Source organism: Engraulis encrasicolus, chromosome 13 (genome assembly GCF_034702125.1).
Source record: "Engraulis encrasicolus isolate BLACKSEA-1 chromosome 13, IST_EnEncr_1.0, whole genome shotgun sequence".
Classification (NCBI taxonomy): domain Eukaryota; kingdom Metazoa; phylum Chordata; class Actinopteri; order Clupeiformes; family Engraulidae; genus Engraulis; species Engraulis encrasicolus.
Window position 1 is genome coordinate 5,374,171 of NC_085869.1, and position 7,528 is coordinate 5,381,698.

The following is a 7,528-nucleotide window of genomic DNA, read 5'->3' on the forward strand; positions in this document are numbered from 1 at the left end:
CTACCTCCGTTGCTTCCTCATCTCCTCTCCATGGCTTTCTCTATCTTTCCCTCCATCTCGGTCTCTCTTCGGCTGTCTCTGTCTCTGTCTCTCTCTCTCTGCATCCCAGCCATTTTTCCATAGTCTGTGCTCGTGTTCTCACAGCGTATGTTCTTCAATGAATTGTTATAACACTGCCTGACACATCTTTAGGAAATATATCCCACCCCCAGGGCCAGATTAACATGGCCCGGGGCCCCTAGGCTACAGGTTGTTGTGGGGCCCCCTTAAAGGCAAATTTTGCAGAAAAATGACATAGACAATGTAATTATTACAAGCTAGGAATTGAGGGCATCTTGTCTACCAACTGTACTGAACACAATAGATACATTTTGTCAATGTTGCATTGAGTCAAAATTCTGCATTTTTGTTTCACTTCTGGTCAATCAGGGGCCCCCTGTCAGGTGGGGGCCCCTAGGCTGCAGCCATATCTAGCCTGTGGTGGGGGCCCCCTGGCAGGTGGGGGGCCCTAGGCTGCAGCCATATCTAACCTGTGGGGGCCCCTGGCAGGTGGGGGGGCCTTAGGCTGAAGCCATATCTTGCCTGTGTGTTATTCCGGCTCTGCCCACCCCCTCCAACCCACTGCTCCCTTCTTCTCTCTCTCTCTCTCTCTCTCTCTCTCTCTCTCTCTCTCTCTCTCTCTCTCTCTCTCTCTCTCTCTCTCTCTCTCTCTCTCTCTCTCTCTCTCTCCTGTTACAGTAGCTGTGAAAGGGTTCCCCTGCCAGCTGATTTTGAATTCTACATCGTCATGACAGCCGTCTCCTTGGTGAAGGGGAGCGTTATGTGCCACTGAAGAGGGAGGAGAGGAGAGGAGAGGAGGGATAGAAGAGGGCAGGAGAGGAAAGGAGAAGACTAGGAGAGACGTGAGGGAGGAGAGTAAAGGAGAAGACAAGGAGAGACGTGAGGGAGGAGAGGAGGGATAGAAGACAAGGAGAGACATGAGAGAGGAGAGGAGGGATAGAAGAGGGAGGAGAGGAGAGGAGACGACAAGGAGAGATGTGAGGGAGGAGAGGAGAGGAGAAGACAAGGAGAGACGGAGGAGGGATAGAGAGGAGGGATAGAAGAGGGGAGAAGAAGATATCTCTTTCCTCCTCTCCCCCTGTCTTCCTCTTTCTCTGCCTCCCTCTTTCTTGCTGTCTCTATATCCCAATCTCCCTGTTCCCATCTCTGTGTATCTCTCTCCGTATCTCTTTCTTTATCTCTCTCTCTCTTTTCTTGCCTCATGCTCTTCTGCTCTCACTCATTCCCCCCTAACAGCACTGATAGCCTACTGTAGCAGCACTCACAACTGCTCAACACCTAAAACAGACAGAGGCCTTTTTTTGCGCCCTTTGTGCACTATTTTCAGTTTGAGAAGTTTTAGTTCTGCCCCCAAAGCAGCACCCCTGGATGTGCAGAATGATAATGGATGCAATTTGTTAAGGCGGAAAGTCTGTGTCCGTAGGAATGGGGATTCATTTGGGAGAAAATTTCACCCAGGGCCACTGAAAAGATAACCAGCTACAGGTACGTTGTATGGAACTAGTTTTCTGTTTTCAGGCTTGAATACATTTCACCATTGATCTATATAGTTTCATAATTAAATTGTGTCCCTCTGGTGATCCTTTTGAAGGAAGACCAGATTCAACTCTTTACTTAATGGGGCTTCCGGTAAGATGACGTCGCTGGCGTAGTGCTCGTGGCTCTCAAAATCTACTCAGTAATGAAAAATTCTGTTGAAATAAACTCGCTGCAAGACTTTTTTTCATCACGGAATGCCAGCAGTTGATACAAATCTAAATACGGTATGTAAAGCGATTTTTCAAATGAAAAGTGTTTCCCACTTTCTCAAGTGTTTCCTTCTGACCGCACTGTCAGAAGTCATCGTTCGCTTACTAATGACTCGCATAAGCATCGGCTGACTCAGGACCGTGAGTAATTAAACTTTTGAGTAATAATAATTTCAGCTCATATAGGTCTCTCCTGACTTCCATGACCTACGTACAGTAGATGAATGATGATGTTCAAAGATGCACATCAGACAGGATGACGGAAACAGAGATGATGCCATTCTTGGCTGAACGGTTTGCCATTTTACCAGATAAACAGAAGTAGCTTTGATGTGAAATAAACCACTGTAGGGGTATTGGACTTCTAACACTGGCCTCTTCCTTTTGATGTCCCGGACAAACACATTGAGGTGAGACAGATAACCGACTGGAGACTGAAGATTGAAGATATCACTATCTTTGAATTGGGGTTATTTATCTGTCTAGAAAATGTTCCTGTCCAATTGGTCACGTGTATTTTTTTGTAATTTGCACATGTCCATAGTTTGTTTTGATTATGATGTTTGGATGTGTTTACATGTCAAACAGAGAAGCTTATGAATATATAAATCTCTCTTGGCTGAAGTCATTATACAGTATAACATTAATCAGAATCATATTTACATAATGGAGTTAGACCCTTCTTGTTCTATCAAAAATGATAAAATGTAATGCCACTTGGTATTTGTCCTCCTTTTACAGGATCAAGTTCACTGCAGGCAATCTCACTGCATTTTTAGAAGTTGTTTTGCCATATCTGTAAAATCCCTAGCTTAGACTGCCAAAAAAAAAGAAAACCTGCACACCCCACTCTCTCCCTCAAAGAAATACTCCTTCTTCCAGAAGACGCGCACAGAGTCAGATCTTTTTAATAAGGACTCAAGTAGTCACTGTGGAGTGTCAACCCTGATACAGGCAGACACACACGCACGCACGCACGCACACACACACACACTACACACACACGCACGCACGCACACACACACACACACACACACACACGCACGCAGACACACACACACACACACACACACACACACACACACACACACACACATAGCCCTGACTTACAGACCTCTCAAGGAAAGTGTGAACTGGCACCGCTGTCAGAATGTTTTTGCTCGCTTGTCGGCGCTCCCCTGTGAGAAGGGAAGTAGTTTAGGTGTCTCATCTCCGAGTCTCTATTCCTCTTGAACTCATGTTTTCTCTCTCTCTCTCTCTCTCTCTCTCTCTCTCTCTCTCTCTCTCTCTCCCTCTCACCCAATAAAGGGGGGGGGTGTCTTTAGTATGTGATCGACTATGTATGTGTACTGTAAATATCCTACATATGGGTGAAAGGGGGTGAAAGGAGCGACTTGTTTGATGTTGGGAAACTTCCCGTCTCACATCTCATCTCTGCCAGAGATCTGAGGTGTCGCCACCGCCATGTCTCTGTGCCTCTGTGGCTCTCTGCTGTTTCATCTCATCTCATCCAGCCTGGCCTCAAGAGTGGAGCTCACCAGTTTCAACTCAATCCCTCTCTCTCTCTCTCTCTCTCTCTCTCTCAAACCCTCTCTCTCTCTCTCTCTCTCTCTCTCTCTCTCTCTCTCTCTCTCTCTCTCTCTCTCTCTCTCTCTCTCTCTCCACTCCAGATGAGAAGACGTGTGGTCCTCATGAGTTTTGCTGTGAGAACAACAACGGCATCCCCGACCACTGGAGATGTGACAACTGCAACAGCCAAAATGACTGGAGACTACTCAGTCGAAGAGAACTGCTGTGTGTGTGTGTGTGTGTGTGTGTGTGTGTGTGTGTGTGTGTGTGTGTGTGTGTGTGTGTGTGTGTGTGTGTGTGTGTGTGTGTGTGTGTGTGTGTGTGTGTGTGTGTGTGTGTGTGTGTGTGTGTGTGTGTGTGTGTGTGTGTGTGTGTGTGTGTGCGCACGCCCTAAGTGCTGTGAATATGTGCACAGGCACAGCTTGATTATATCTCAGCTTCAACTAGTTCTTTGGTTCATCCCTCGTGTATCGTTTTCACAACTTCAACTGTGATCAAAGCACATGCTGTGTTATAATGTACTGATCACTGGAATTCTCTATAAAACAGTGTTTCTTTAATAAGCTTTCAGGTTCAAGCCAAGGTACCAACAAATGCAAAATTCTCAACTCTCAAGAACTTTTCTTTTGTTTTACTTTTATTGCTATAACTTCAAAATTACAGGCTAGATGGAGGCATCCTTTTTAACTTCAACTGTGATCAAAGCACATGCTGTGTTATAATGTACTGATCACTGGAATTCTCTATAAAACAGTGTTTCTTTAATACGCTTTCAGGTTCAAGCCAAGGTACCAACAAATGCAAAATTCTCAACTGTCAAGAACTTTTCTTTTGTTTTACTTTTATTGCTATAACTTCAAAATTACAGGCTAGATGGAGGCATCCTTTTTAAAATAGTACACCTGGACCCAGACTTAATATTTTGTTTGCCGGCCCTACCGTGGCTGATATGGTAGGGCACACGTTTACCACTCAGCCGACTCAGGTTCGATTCCCGGTCCGGGTCCTTTGCCGGTCCTTCCCCATCTCTCTCTCCCAGCTCACTTCCTGTCTCTCCTTCACTATCCTGTCTCACAAAAAACAATAAAGGCTGAAATGTTTGCCCAATTTTTGACCTACGGTGAAAGGTCAGTGTCAGTCGTAGTGTTCAGTTGCGGCAGGAGTCATTTCGCATGTCTCAATGATGAACTTGACTCTTTGCAATTCCTTGCATTATTGACTACATCATGACTGAATCACATTCTGTTGTACACTATGTATGTGTGTGCCTTGGGTGTCTGTGTCTCTGTGCCCATGTGTGTAGTCAGGGGATAAATGGTGTGAGAGGAGGCATTTTATCTGGCACATCCTATTAAACATGATCCAACAAATGCACACTCACGCAGTGATCTGCAGCAAGGAGGTGGTGTGTGTGTGTGTGTGTATGTGTGTGTGTGTGTGTGTGTGTGTGTGTGTGTGTGTGTGTGTGTGTGTGTGTGTGTGTGTGTGTGTGTGTGTGTGTGTGTGTGTGTGTGTGTGTGTGTGTGTGTGCGCGCGCGTGTGCGTGTGTGTGTTAGTGCGTGTGTGTGATGAACTGCAACAAGAGGGCAGCATCTCGTTTTATTATGACAGACATAAACAGAGGGGGTCCAGCAGTGTGCGTGTGTGTGTGTATATGTTTGTGTGTGCTTGTGTGTGTGTGTGTGTCTGTGTGTGTGTGTGTGTGTGTGTGTGTGTGTGTGTGTGTGTGTGTGTGTGTGTGTGTGTGTGTGTGTGTGTGTCTCTGTCTGTGTCTGTCTGTGTGTCTGTCTGTGTGTGTGTGTGTGTGTGTGTGTGTGTGTGTGTGTGTGTGTGTGTGTGTGTGTGTGTGTGTGTGTGTCTGTCTGTCTGTCTGTCTGTCTGTCTGTGTCTGTGTGTGTGTCTGTGTGTGTGTGTGTGTGTGCGTGTGCGTGCGCTTGTGTGTGTGTGTGTGTGTGTGTGTGTGTGTGTGTGTGTGTGTGTGTGTGTGTGTGTGTGTGTGTGTGCGTGCGCTTGTGTGCTTGTGTGTGTGTGTGTTCATTCAAGGGTGAGTATTCTGGGTTGCTATGGGATCCAGAGCGTTTTATTAGACAGATGACCAGTGTTGCCAGATGTGTCTGATCAAGTCCCGCCCAAAAGCTTCTCAAAAACGCCAAAATGCGCTAAATTCCGCCCAAATTCAACAATTTACATTGACTTCTATGGGCCCAAAACGGCTGGAAAAAAAAAGTTAAATGGCCAATTTTTCAGATTTTTACCCGCCCAATCTGGCAACACTGCAGATGGCCTATATCTGCCCTTATCTCTCCCCACGCTCTTCATCAAGCAGAAAAGAGAGAAAAAAGGTGAAAAGCAATTCAGGCTTTTTTTCGCCATAGCCGTGCTGTAGCATGGCAATCACTCATTCCACACTGGTCCACTATAGACGGCATAGAGCGCATGCAGGGCCAGATTAATGCACAGGCTAGATATGGCTGCAGCCTAGGGTCCCCCACCTACCAGGGGGGCCCTGATTGGTCAAAAGTGGCAGAATTATGATAAGATACATTACTGAAAAAGTCATCTGTCGTTCTGAGCAGAGTTGGTAGACATGTTATCCTTAATCCTTGGCTCGAAATTATGACACTGTCTATATAAATTTGTCGTGAAATTTGCTTTCCAGGGGGGCCCACAGCAACCTGTAGCCTAGGGGCCCCAGGCGATCTTAATCCGGCCCTGTACGCATGGCCCGCTCAGCTGAGCAGGTCAGGCTACCTACTCTGGAAAGCCAAGGTCACAGAGTCAATTTCCCATACGAGCTCAGGCACTTGTAATCAGGGCCGCTGACAGCTTTGGCTGGGCCTGGGACAAAGCCATCTGAAAGGGCCCCGAATCCAATACAAATAATGTATTGAGAACTCATCTTTGGGCCCCCTGTCTCCCTGGGCCCGGGACAAGTGACCCCTTTGTCCCTACCTTGTCAGCTTCCCAGCTCATAATGGTTATATCTTCATCACGTGGGGAGGTATGGAGGTGGGGTATGAGGCTAAATGGGCTCGGCCAACCCTGAGGGCAGCTGGTGTGATGGATTGACTCATGGGGTCACATAAAAGAGATGCCTTATCAATGCCATTATCGATTGGTGCTCTGCTAGATAATGCCGCGATCACACCGCCAGAGTTGAAAGAGCCATAAAGCTGCTGACTCGAGGCAACGAGGCAAAAGATTCAACCTCAAGCGTTCGGTCAGGAATCTCAACCAACTAAAGCTCGTGTTTAGAAAAATGTGAATATTCCATTGGCTGACGCCCTGCTGCTGCCGAGCTCATTACATATTTTTAGATGAAGTTCAACTTCTGCCGCCCTCAGATTTTGACACTTTCGACACACTCGCCTCCCGACGCATTTGCCTCGTTCGCCGCCTGCTCTCCCATACAAAGTCAATTACTTCCGCATATTTCTACGCGTTCAATGCCCGCGATGTGTCCGCACGGTAATACTTTGAGAAGAGCAAAAATCCACTCTCAAGAGCGGAGTCTGATTTTTTTATGTATAAAGTACCACCCTGGGCCTGTTGTGGCTAACCGGTAGGACACTCGTCTGCCATACAGACTGACCCAGGTTCGATTCCCGGCCCGGGTCATTTTCCGACCCCTCCCTGTCTCTCTCCCCATTCGCTTCCTGTCCACCTCTTAAACTGTCCTGGCGAATTAAGTTGTAAAAGACAAAAAAAATCTTTATATTACCACCATGTCCACAAGCACACGCGTTTCGGCTCTTAAGCCATCATCAGTGCCTGGTTCCTCTTCTCAAAGTTGGAAATTTATCGCGCACCCAAAGTTATACATTTATCTCCAGAAGTTGAGTGCGCCCTCTGACAAACTGGTTAATACATATTCCATCACCATTACTTTTTAAATATGTTAGTTTTCTCTTTCTTTTTTACCTGAGAATGAGGGCAGTGCTTACCACTAATTTATGCTATTGGCACTGTTACAGTTTTCTGTGTATACGCCTGTTTCTTTTCTTCCTGTTGAACTACTTACTTCATGAAATTGTTGGTAGCATTGGACATTGCATCATGGAAATACATTTTTTGAAATTTGAAAAGGCTACTTGAAATTAATAGCCCAATTAGTTGGTGAGTCAGTCAGTCAGTCAGTCAAGCAATCAATC